The 9,591-nt window shown below is 52.8% G+C and overlaps 1 pseudogene; it reads right to left on the reverse strand.

Moving 5' to 3' along the window:
* Positions 1-1,763: 1,763 nt before the first annotated feature.
* LOC129075706 (peptidyl-prolyl cis-trans isomerase FKBP4-like) lies at positions 1,764-9,390 on the reverse strand (annotated as a pseudogene).
* Between the last annotated feature and the right edge of the window lie 201 nt (positions 9,391-9,591).

The raw sequence follows: 9,591 nt of genomic DNA on the forward strand, positions 1-9,591 counted from the left end.
ATAACATACAACACCCCACATCCCCGGAAGGCAGCGGTGCTCCGCCTCCTACCCTTGCACCTCACGACCAGCTTGTTAGACCCAACATCAGGTCTCCACCTTGGCCTGTAGCTCTCACTGCGACAGGGGAAACCACCAATAAGAAAGGACGGAAGGGACCAAGAATGAAACTTTCTCCTGGGTTCAGTCCCATTTGTCCTCTTTTTCTTCATTATTAACACACCCCAGCCCTTTTCACAGCCATCATGCCACCACTGGCTCCTGGAGCTTCAGTCTGTCAGCGGATGCAGCAACAGGGCACTGATAAGACAATGGTTAATATTTGAGTAACACCGTCAGAGCTCCCCTGTGAAACAAAGGCGAATGAGCAGCCTCGAGTGGTTAGGCAATTTGCCTGGGTCACAGTGCGAAGCTCAGAAGCAAAGCTGGGTCTCAAGCGTAGGACTGTTGCTTCATGCCCAGGTGTTACATTGGTGCCAGTGTCAGAGCAGAAGGACTCTGTAGCCCCAAGAGGCTTAGAGGAGCAGGACTAAGCTACCCCTCCAGATCCTTTGCTTCTGAAACATCTCAGGTCCTGACCATTCCCCGGACAGCTGGCAGAGTATAAGCTTCTCTCTCATAGTTGGAGCTGGATGAGGTTCCGTTGCCTACCAGCTTAGCAAGGAAAGCAAAACCCAGCAGGAACCCACTGCCCAGGCAGCAAAGATGAGGATGTTAGGGTGGCCACCCAGGATTTCCAGCAAACACCCAGGGGAAAGCAGGAGAGTGGGCGCAGTAGAGTCCCCTCACATTGCTCCTGCTCCTTCTGTTTCTTCTTTTCTAGCTTGCGCTCCTTGACACTGCAGAGCTTGGCCTTGCCCATGCCCCCAGCCTGGAGGATGGACTACAACAGAGTGGCCCAGCCACCAGAGGGGTCCACCACTTCCTTGGGAGCTCCCTGGATGGGAGCCGGGGGTGGGGAAGGAAGGCTGCTCAGGCAGGGCTAGGCGGTGGGTCAGCCCTGCCCAGCATCAGGCTCTGGGGGTCTGGAGGAGCCATAGGCAGCCTGCCTGCGAGGAGGGGCTCTCCCTGAAGAGGAAACCAGTTGGTGAAGCCAGGCCTCTGGTATAGCCTGGATGCTGGCTGCACCCACCCGAGCTCAGGGAGTCACGTGTCCAGGCACCCAGGTCCCTCTCTGATCCCCACCCAGCTTAGCTGCCACCTGCAGAGGGGGGCCCGAGAGTTTCCCATATGCTGAATATCTAAACATGATATTCACGTGATCGAACAAGGAATTTTTGTGCTACTTCTGGATGGTGGAGATGATCAAGAGATACATTAAAACTGGTATTCTGCAATCTAAGCGACACATGGATATTCTGTTGCTGTAGTTTTCAATGATTTTAGCAGCCCCTCTTTTTTTCACTGGTGTAAGTAAGAATGAAGGACCCACAGCCCCATCTGCCCAGGCTCCCTCCACCCTGGAGGAAAAAAATCCAGAGCTCTACAGATACGGTTTGAAAACCACTATTAATGAACCCAATGGAACAAGATTTAAAATTAGAACTATTCTGAAGATCTAAAATTTACAACCACTTAACCAAACTACAAAAAATCCTCAGGGATCCAGAAATTTGGAGGCACCCTCCAAGAGAGCGCCCTACCCCACACACATGCCTATGGGCCCTGCCATGCTCCTACCTGAAGGAGATGAGCTGCTGTTACCCTCATGGGCATCTTGACCTGCAGAGGCCACAGTCTGTGGTGGGAGCAGGGGAGCGCTAACCAGCCCTGCTGGAGCCAGGGGAGGTGGCCATGGGGGTGCTGTTAGCACCCCATCTTCTAGGTCTGAAACAGGTGTGAGAAATGTGAGGTGTCTGAGGAGGAAAGTGGCCCAACTCCCATTCCTGGCTCTTGCTCACCTGGCTGGAAAGGCTTGGCCCCCTCTCTGTGGAAGGCAGGTGGCTCTGGCTGGGACGGAGGGGACAATACCAGGCCCACGTCAGCACTGTACATGCGGTTATCAGCAATGCCAGGCAGGTTGGGCGGGTAACATGGCATGTCGATCTCGGGCACTTGGCCCAGGTCAGGCACAAAGTAGTTCTCTGGAACCTTCAGAATTACGTGGGGGTACGTGAGCTGGGGTGCTGCAGTTTGACCTTGGGGCAGTCATAGAGAGCCTTCCTTCGTGCAAGCTGCTTGTGCATCCACTGATGGCAGACAGTCACCTGGGCCTTGGCGGCTTTGTTGCTGGGGTAGAGCTGCAGGACCTTCTGGAAGTCAGCCCGTGCCGAGTCAACATCATGCACTGCCAGGTGGGCCTCTCCCCTGTGGAAAAGGCCCTTCTCCTTGTTGCTGTCCAGCTCCAGGGCCTAATGATGAGGGAGGAATCAACAGTGAGACCTCAGCTCCTGCAGCCTATTTGGCCAAGACTGGGTTTCCAAGGTACCCTCTGCAGGATGATGGGGAGGGCAGATGGCTGTCTCTGCCCCTAAAAGAATGAGTCCCGGGCCATTAAATGGGAAAGACCAAGGAACCTCATTCAGTCCAAGAGGCAGAGAGGGAAGACAAGTCTTCCTATGGAAGAGAACGCCCTCTGATGACATTCGCATTCTCTTTAGAATGAAGCAGGTATCTAAGAGGGAGAGGCTAAGAATCGGGGTGAAGAAAACACTTAAGTAGCTCTTCCCATCCAGTGTTTCCTTTTACCTCTGGGTCAGCTGCCTCCTACCACTGAAGCCAAGGTACTTGCTTCTCACACCCCTACCTCTGGGTCCTTAAATCCCTGAGCTCCCAATGGTCCATCCTGCTTAGTCCTACCTTAGTCATGGAGGGCAAGTTTCAGATATGCCAGCAGCTCACCCCCAACCTTGCCTGTGAATGCTGCTCCCATACTTCTTTAGGGCGCCTCACTTGCTACAGCTCTCAAGGGCAGCTGAGAAGGCCTGCAGTTTCAGAGGACACATGGCCAGGTTGAGATGGGAAGCTAGCTGCAGGGCCCGGGCCTTCTGTGCGTCCTCATCAGAGAAACTTGACTCATCTTCCAGCCAGAACACAATCTTCTTGTATTAGAGTAAAGCTTGCTTGTACTTGCCTTTCTAGAACAGGAGGGAGGCTCAGGTACACAGCACAGGTTCAGTGGCACCAGGCTGTCATACCCTGCAGTCATCAGTGACCCTTGGGCATAAGAAGAGCCCTGCCCAACCCCCACCCTCAATGTTCCCCAGCAAGAACCACTAGCTTACGCTAAGTGAAGACTGCAGGTGCCACCTGTCCACCCCCTGGCAGAGACTGACCTCAGTCATCGGTGGGAAAGGTGGGCCCGGGGGAGCCCTCCCCGGGAGTGTCCTCAGGACCACGGCTGCTGGCTCACCTTGAAGTACACAGCGCCCCGCTCTTTCACTCTGGTGCTCTGTTCCAGCTTCTCTGAATTCATCTCCCAAGACTCCTTGGCCTGTCACTACTGCACCCCCAAGGGAGAAACACAGCTGTCAGCTACCCCAGAGAGTCAGCTCCAGGGTAGGACCCAACTTCAGGGTAGGATGGACCTTGAGCCAACTCACCTTCTCAAAACTCGGGAGGTGAATTTCATATTTCAGGTCAGCATTTGGTGGGAAATGGAACTTTTCCTTCCCAACGCTGCCAAAAGCATAGCTGTGGGGGCAGAAACACCCTCTAAGTCATCCCATCAGTAGTGAACCTGCTCCGCACTGGAAAGTCTTCCTGTTTCCTGGGAAGTACCTCCCCATCCTGTTTGGCAAAATTTTCCCTGACCTCCTAATACAACTAGTTTTTCTCATAGTACCTTACATACCCTTATTACAACTCATCCTCTATATACATTGGCATGATTACTAATGGAAATGTCATCTCACTGAAAAATGAGTCAACAGGTGGCAGGAACAATGCCTCTGAATAACTAGAAACTGTCAGCACCATGTACGGCACAGAGTAAGTGGGCTTCCATAAACATCACTAATGAGTGAGTGAATTAATGGAACACGAAAATCTCGTTGTCAGTAAAGGAAAGAGTCTGTAGCAGCCATGACCAAAAAGATCATGCTTTGATCCAAGGCGATGTGGACAACTGTGGCCACGCTCCTAAATACAGCAAAGGGACCATAATGGCCTATGTCTGGTGTGCCCAGAGGCACAGTGAACACTAATGAGGACGTGGGGGTAGTGAACACACACGGAGGAAAGGATACACATGGCCAGTCATCTAACTCAGTGTGGACAGGTAGATCTCTGTCCTCGGTTCACCCACCTGCTCTACAAAGCCCACTCCTGGGCTTGAGGTACACAATGGAATGTTCCCCTTTTTCCATGTGCTGAATGGCTTTCTCCAGCCCACTAGGCAGATCCAAACTCCCCCCACTCCCTGATCTCAGAGTGGAACTCCTGTTGGTTAAAAATCCGGTCCCTCTAATACCCTTCCAGTGCAACTGGCAAGCAAGAAAGGCAAGGCAACAAGTGCACAAGCAGGGAGGTGACTGAAGAAGGATGCCATCAGCATCCCTCTATTATCTCGTCACGTCTTGTCCCCAAGCTGCCCTTGTGTTCTCACACTTGGAGGGATGATAAGAGGGTATGTTCCAATCCTTCACTTTATAGACAAGAAAAGAGGATCAGAGATAGAAAGTAACCTGCCCAAAGCCACCCAGAGACTAAGTATCAGAAACTGAATTAAAACCCGCCTACTGTTTTACCCTCCACCACAGGACCCTCTTTGGGCCTAGCATAGCCTTTGCCCCGAGTGATTCCCCTATCTTTTTCCTCTGTATGCCCTCTCCCTTGAACTCGAACAACTCTACCTGTGGGACAAGACGCAGGGTGACGTAGGGTGACAACTCCTTTCAGCACTAACTTGTCAACAGTGAAATACAACTTCTCTCTCAATTAGAAGAGCCCTAATAGCTGCCAGGCGAGGTCTGACCATGAGGGCAGCCACACTAGGAGTGGACGGAGTGGTACTTTTGCTAAGTTCTCAGGATTTTCCCTAGTCTCAATTTTGTAGAGGTGGGCAGGCCACCCAGATTTCACTTAACCTCAGGAGGTTAATCTGTTTGCTACCTGCCCTGCACAATAAGGACATGTTCTAGTCAATCCTAACTCAGCTACTTGAGAAGCCCAATCATAAGGCACTAAAAATGACCCAACACCTTCAGTAGTCTTCTGAACATTCTCCAAGTTATTCATGGTGATTAGGGCTCAACTACTTTCAGACTGACTAGTGTCAAGTTCCACCTCCTCAGAGAAAACTTCCCTCACCTCCTTGACCCACAGGAGGAGGTATCTCTCCCCTCCTCTTAACTCTAGGTGCCAATATTCTACACTGTCATTTGTAACTGCATACAGATGCTGACCTCCTGACTCCTTTTAGTTAAAATTATACCCTATCTCCTCTGGGCACTGCTCTTGAGATAAACATGCCTCAACCCATTATTTCTTTGAGTCTGAAGAAGGGTTCATGGCCACCTCTTCCCACTGGAAACTTCCATCATAGCCTCTGTTCTGGCAGCAGGGAGCTGCATGCACAGCAAAGCCAACGGCCCTCTCTAATTCTCTTTGCCCTTTAAGACCAGGCCCTTAGCTTCGGCTACATTGTCTCCAAGCAACAGGAAGGACTTGAGGGCAGCCAGGCCCTGAGCTGAGATAAGGCTGGCCTTGCTCTCTGGCTGGACACTTACCTCAAACACAAGTGTGGCATTGGAACGGATTTTTGGGGGCTGCCTGCCCATCTGTAGGCATATTCTGGCTTGCAGGGGATGCGACATACTTCTCACACCTTCAGGGTTGCTACAGCAACATCCCAAGCCTTGATGATCTGCCCTGTAGGTACAGAAAGCAAACAGGTCCTTTCTCCTTGGCAGGGAACTGACTCTGGGCTTGGTGGCCCCAGAGCATGATGCCTGAGGGTAAGCTGAATATTCTTTAGAAATAGGACTGGGAAGGTAGAAAAACATGGCTGCAATCATTGCTGTCATCTCAGACTTCTTATAAAATAAACAAAACCACTCAACTCTGGAACAAAGAAGTTCAAGAAACAAGGCAGTCCACTTCTGAAGAGGAAGTGAGGTATTCAGAGGTGATCAGAGAAGGACAGAAATCAATATAGTTACAGGACAGGGGGAGAAAAAGGAATAACAACAAGAACAAAAAAATCAGCAGTTTGTATAATAAACCATTCCTCCTTAAGCTTCTGAAAATATGGTTTCTGCTTCTGACAGCTTATATCCTCCTCGAAACCTATCTACCAAGCCTCGGTTTTGCCTACCTTTTCACAGATCAAAGGAGAATCTGTCTTTGTGGTCCAGGCTGGAATCAAACTTGGTGCCATCTAACAACCAGCCAGTGTAGTAAACGGAGACTCGGTCCCCAATCACGGACCCGTGATTCTCTGTGCCCGTGCCCCCTCCCTTGATAACCTGGGAGGAGGGGGAAGTGAGTACCCAGGGAAGGGGGGCAGAGAAAGGACAAAGCAGCATGCCTGGTACGTCTCTGACTGGTACATAGTGGGAGTCTCCTACCTCCCTGTAAGTAGATCCGAGGGGCCAATCCTCAGAGGATTCTGATACAAAGCTTGGCTAGAAGCCAAATAACCTCCCCATCTTTCTTGAAGTGTGACATGACTTGGTTTGAAAAACTGGAGACAAGCCCTGGCCATGTAGCTCAGTTGGTCCAAGTGTTGTCCCAACACACCAAGGTTTCAGGTTCGATCTCCAGCCAGGGCACACACACAAGCAGCAACCAATAAGTGGCACAACAAATAGGTCTCTTGTTGGGAACCATCTTGCCTGGTTTCAGGGACCGTAGCCTCGCTGACAGGTGAGAGGGCCCCAAGGCTGGAGCTGAGCAAGGAGGCCTTGGGGAAATGAGCCACTGAGGAGACAAAACCTGTCCCCCTGGCAGGGGCGCAACCCCTGCCTCCCTCACATCACCCTGCTTGGCCCTGGAGGATGGCTGGTTAGTCAATGATGGGTAAGACCCCTCGATGGCAGGGGCAACCTAAGGCAGGCATAGTTGCACAGGGGCCATCAGAAGGACTTGGGGGACACAGAGAAGGGGCAAAAGCCTCACCCCTCAGCTTTTGTCATGGCTGGAGTCCTCATTCTACCTGCAAGAAGTCTCCTTATCTCTTGGCTGCTCTGCATGATGCCTGACCGGGTCAGTGAAACAATACTGAAGGCAGGTACAGGCCTAACCTGGATCGGGTGGTTCCCGGGGACAATTAGGCCTGGAAAAGAATGCACTAAATCCTATGAAACTTACTTTGCTAAGAATGACCTCAAGTTAATGAGTACTGGTGTTTGGGGTCGAGCATAGAATATGATCAGTTTCCCAGGTTTCAGGGTCCAATGGGTGCCACCCTGTCTACCAGACCCTGAGGCAAATCTCTGTGTTCCTTCTATATAGCCTTTTGACATTGACTGATGAGCTTTGTATGTATGCAGTATACCCCTGCGCATATCATTCTCAAAGCCACTTTGAGAGAGGGGCTCGGGGCATTTTCCACTGGAGGGAATTGCCACCCTCTTTCCCTGGCTGACTGAGAGTGTTTGGAACGATCTACTTTATTTTTCTCTATCCCTGGTGATGTGGGGGGACTCTGCACAAGATGTGGTAACCTCCCATCAGTCTCTCTTAAAAAAAACAAAACAACAACAACAACAGAAATCAAACCTGGAAACAAAAGACCCAAGTTCAAGTTTTTTTGCTGTATGATCTTGGGTAAGTCACTCAAACTCTCTAGATCTTATTTGGAGTGATGACAATCTCTATTAGAGTTGTTGGAAGAGTCAATCTGTAAAATTTATCAGCAGCAAAGGAAGAAGTATTTACGCTCTATTTTTCTCATTCTTCCTAAATGCCAGTGACCCTCAGAGCAGAGTCCCATTTGGAGGTAAGGAGAGGAATATGAGTAATGAAGAGTCCAAAAGAGGGAATATATGATTGTAGACGAGCACAGGGGCTCCCAATCAGGCCCTAAACTCAGGACTTGGGCATTCCCGCCTGGGAGGCTAGTTTAGGTCCTTTATTTCCGGGCTAAGAATATTTCTGAGGCATTTGTAAGCCTCGGCTTCAGAGCCTTAGCATTTATAAAAGGTCCCTCCATGGGCCACCTGCTAAGTGTGTCATTGCCCTCTAAAGGAAAGTTTCCAGAATAGAACAGAGAGGGGATTATGGAATAGAAAAGTTAAGGGAAAGAAGTGGAGGATAAAAGGGGAAATGACTCTTCCTGGAATAACAACCCGGTAGAAATCACTAGGACCCTGGACAGAGAAGGGAAAGCCACATGCCCATGTGAAGAGCAGCTTGAGATTCCAAGATCTTGGCGGGGGAAGTCATATGCATTTCTCGGGAAGATAGGGACTGCTGGAAGTTTGCCTAGCGCACGGCACAGAAGCAGGCTCCCAAACAAAACATCTCCTTTAGGTCCCACACCCCGAGTCTCAAATCAGGAAGCGGGGGCGATCCGAGGTGGGAGGAACCACAGGTCCAGGCAGGCATCGTTCCCTCTTTTTCGCGGGGCTGCGGGAGGGGAGACGACAGCATGGCTGTGCGGGTTGCCTAGCTAAGTCCCAGCCTTTAGAAAAGGACTAATGAGAGGGCGGAGGGTGCCAGGACCTTCGCGATGCCAGCCCGGGGGCCAAGTTGCACTGAAGCCTCTGGGCCAGGAAATTAATCTAGTGATCCGCTCTGGTCCTAGCTAATATTTAACTGCAAGGGGTTGGCGAGCTCCCGCACCACCACCGAGGACGACGGCCCAGGGCCTTTCTGGCTGCGCTGGCAGAGATGGCGCTGGCAGCTTGGCCGCAGCTGCGGGGTCGCAGCAGGCCCGGCCCCGGGAGAACGCTGCCCAAGCGCCCTGGCTGCCGCTCGCCGCTACCCAACCCTCCCTATTCCCCCTTCTCCTCCTCCCCCTCTGCACCGTGCAAGCCGCAGCTGGCGCGCAGAGCTGGGGGCCTGAGCCCAGGCCACAAGCTTCCAAAGGGGCCGGAGTAACGGTCAAGTCTAGTTCCGCGCACCTAGGCTACCCCCTTCCCAGCCTACGGCCGCCTTCAACTCCCCCAAACTACGCTGCCCGGTTCAAGAAGGCGATGTAACCGACCGCCGGCTGCACGAGCACTCAACCAGTGACCCCAAGCCTGCAGAGGCGGCCGTCCCCGCCCCGTGCCTCGGCCAGGGGCTTCCAGGCCTGGCGGGAGGGCGGCTGCGAGGGGCGCTCCGGATTCCGCCGCCCCGAGCAGGCCCTGCGCCTGCCCCCCCGCCCCCAGTGCCCCCTGCTCCTGGCGCCCCCGCCCTTACCTTCAGCACGCCTTCCTCCTGCTTGGGGCTGCTATCCACTCCCTCCATTGCGAGGGGCACCGGCTGCACCCTACTCTCGGCCGCCTTCTCCTCATTGGTCATGCCCCCCGCCCCCGCCCCCGCCCCCCAGCCAAGCGGCGTTTACTTCGGGAGCTGGGCATTGAGCGGCAGCCAAGCCCTGCCGGCCGCCAGCCTGCCTGCACTGGGGTGCGGGCGCCGGCTCCGCAGCCAGCGACCTGAGAACTACCTGGCCCAAGGCACCTGCCCCTCAGGCCCCGCGGCGGAGCCAGGCTCGAGAGCCGG

The sequence above is a fragment of the Pteronotus mesoamericanus genome, unplaced genomic scaffold (assembly GCF_021234165.1).
Source record: "Pteronotus mesoamericanus isolate MK-2021 breed Mesoamerican mustached bat unplaced genomic scaffold, CSHL_Meso_final contig_56, whole genome shotgun sequence".
Classification (NCBI taxonomy): Eukaryota; Metazoa; Chordata; class Mammalia; order Chiroptera; family Mormoopidae; genus Pteronotus; species Pteronotus mesoamericanus.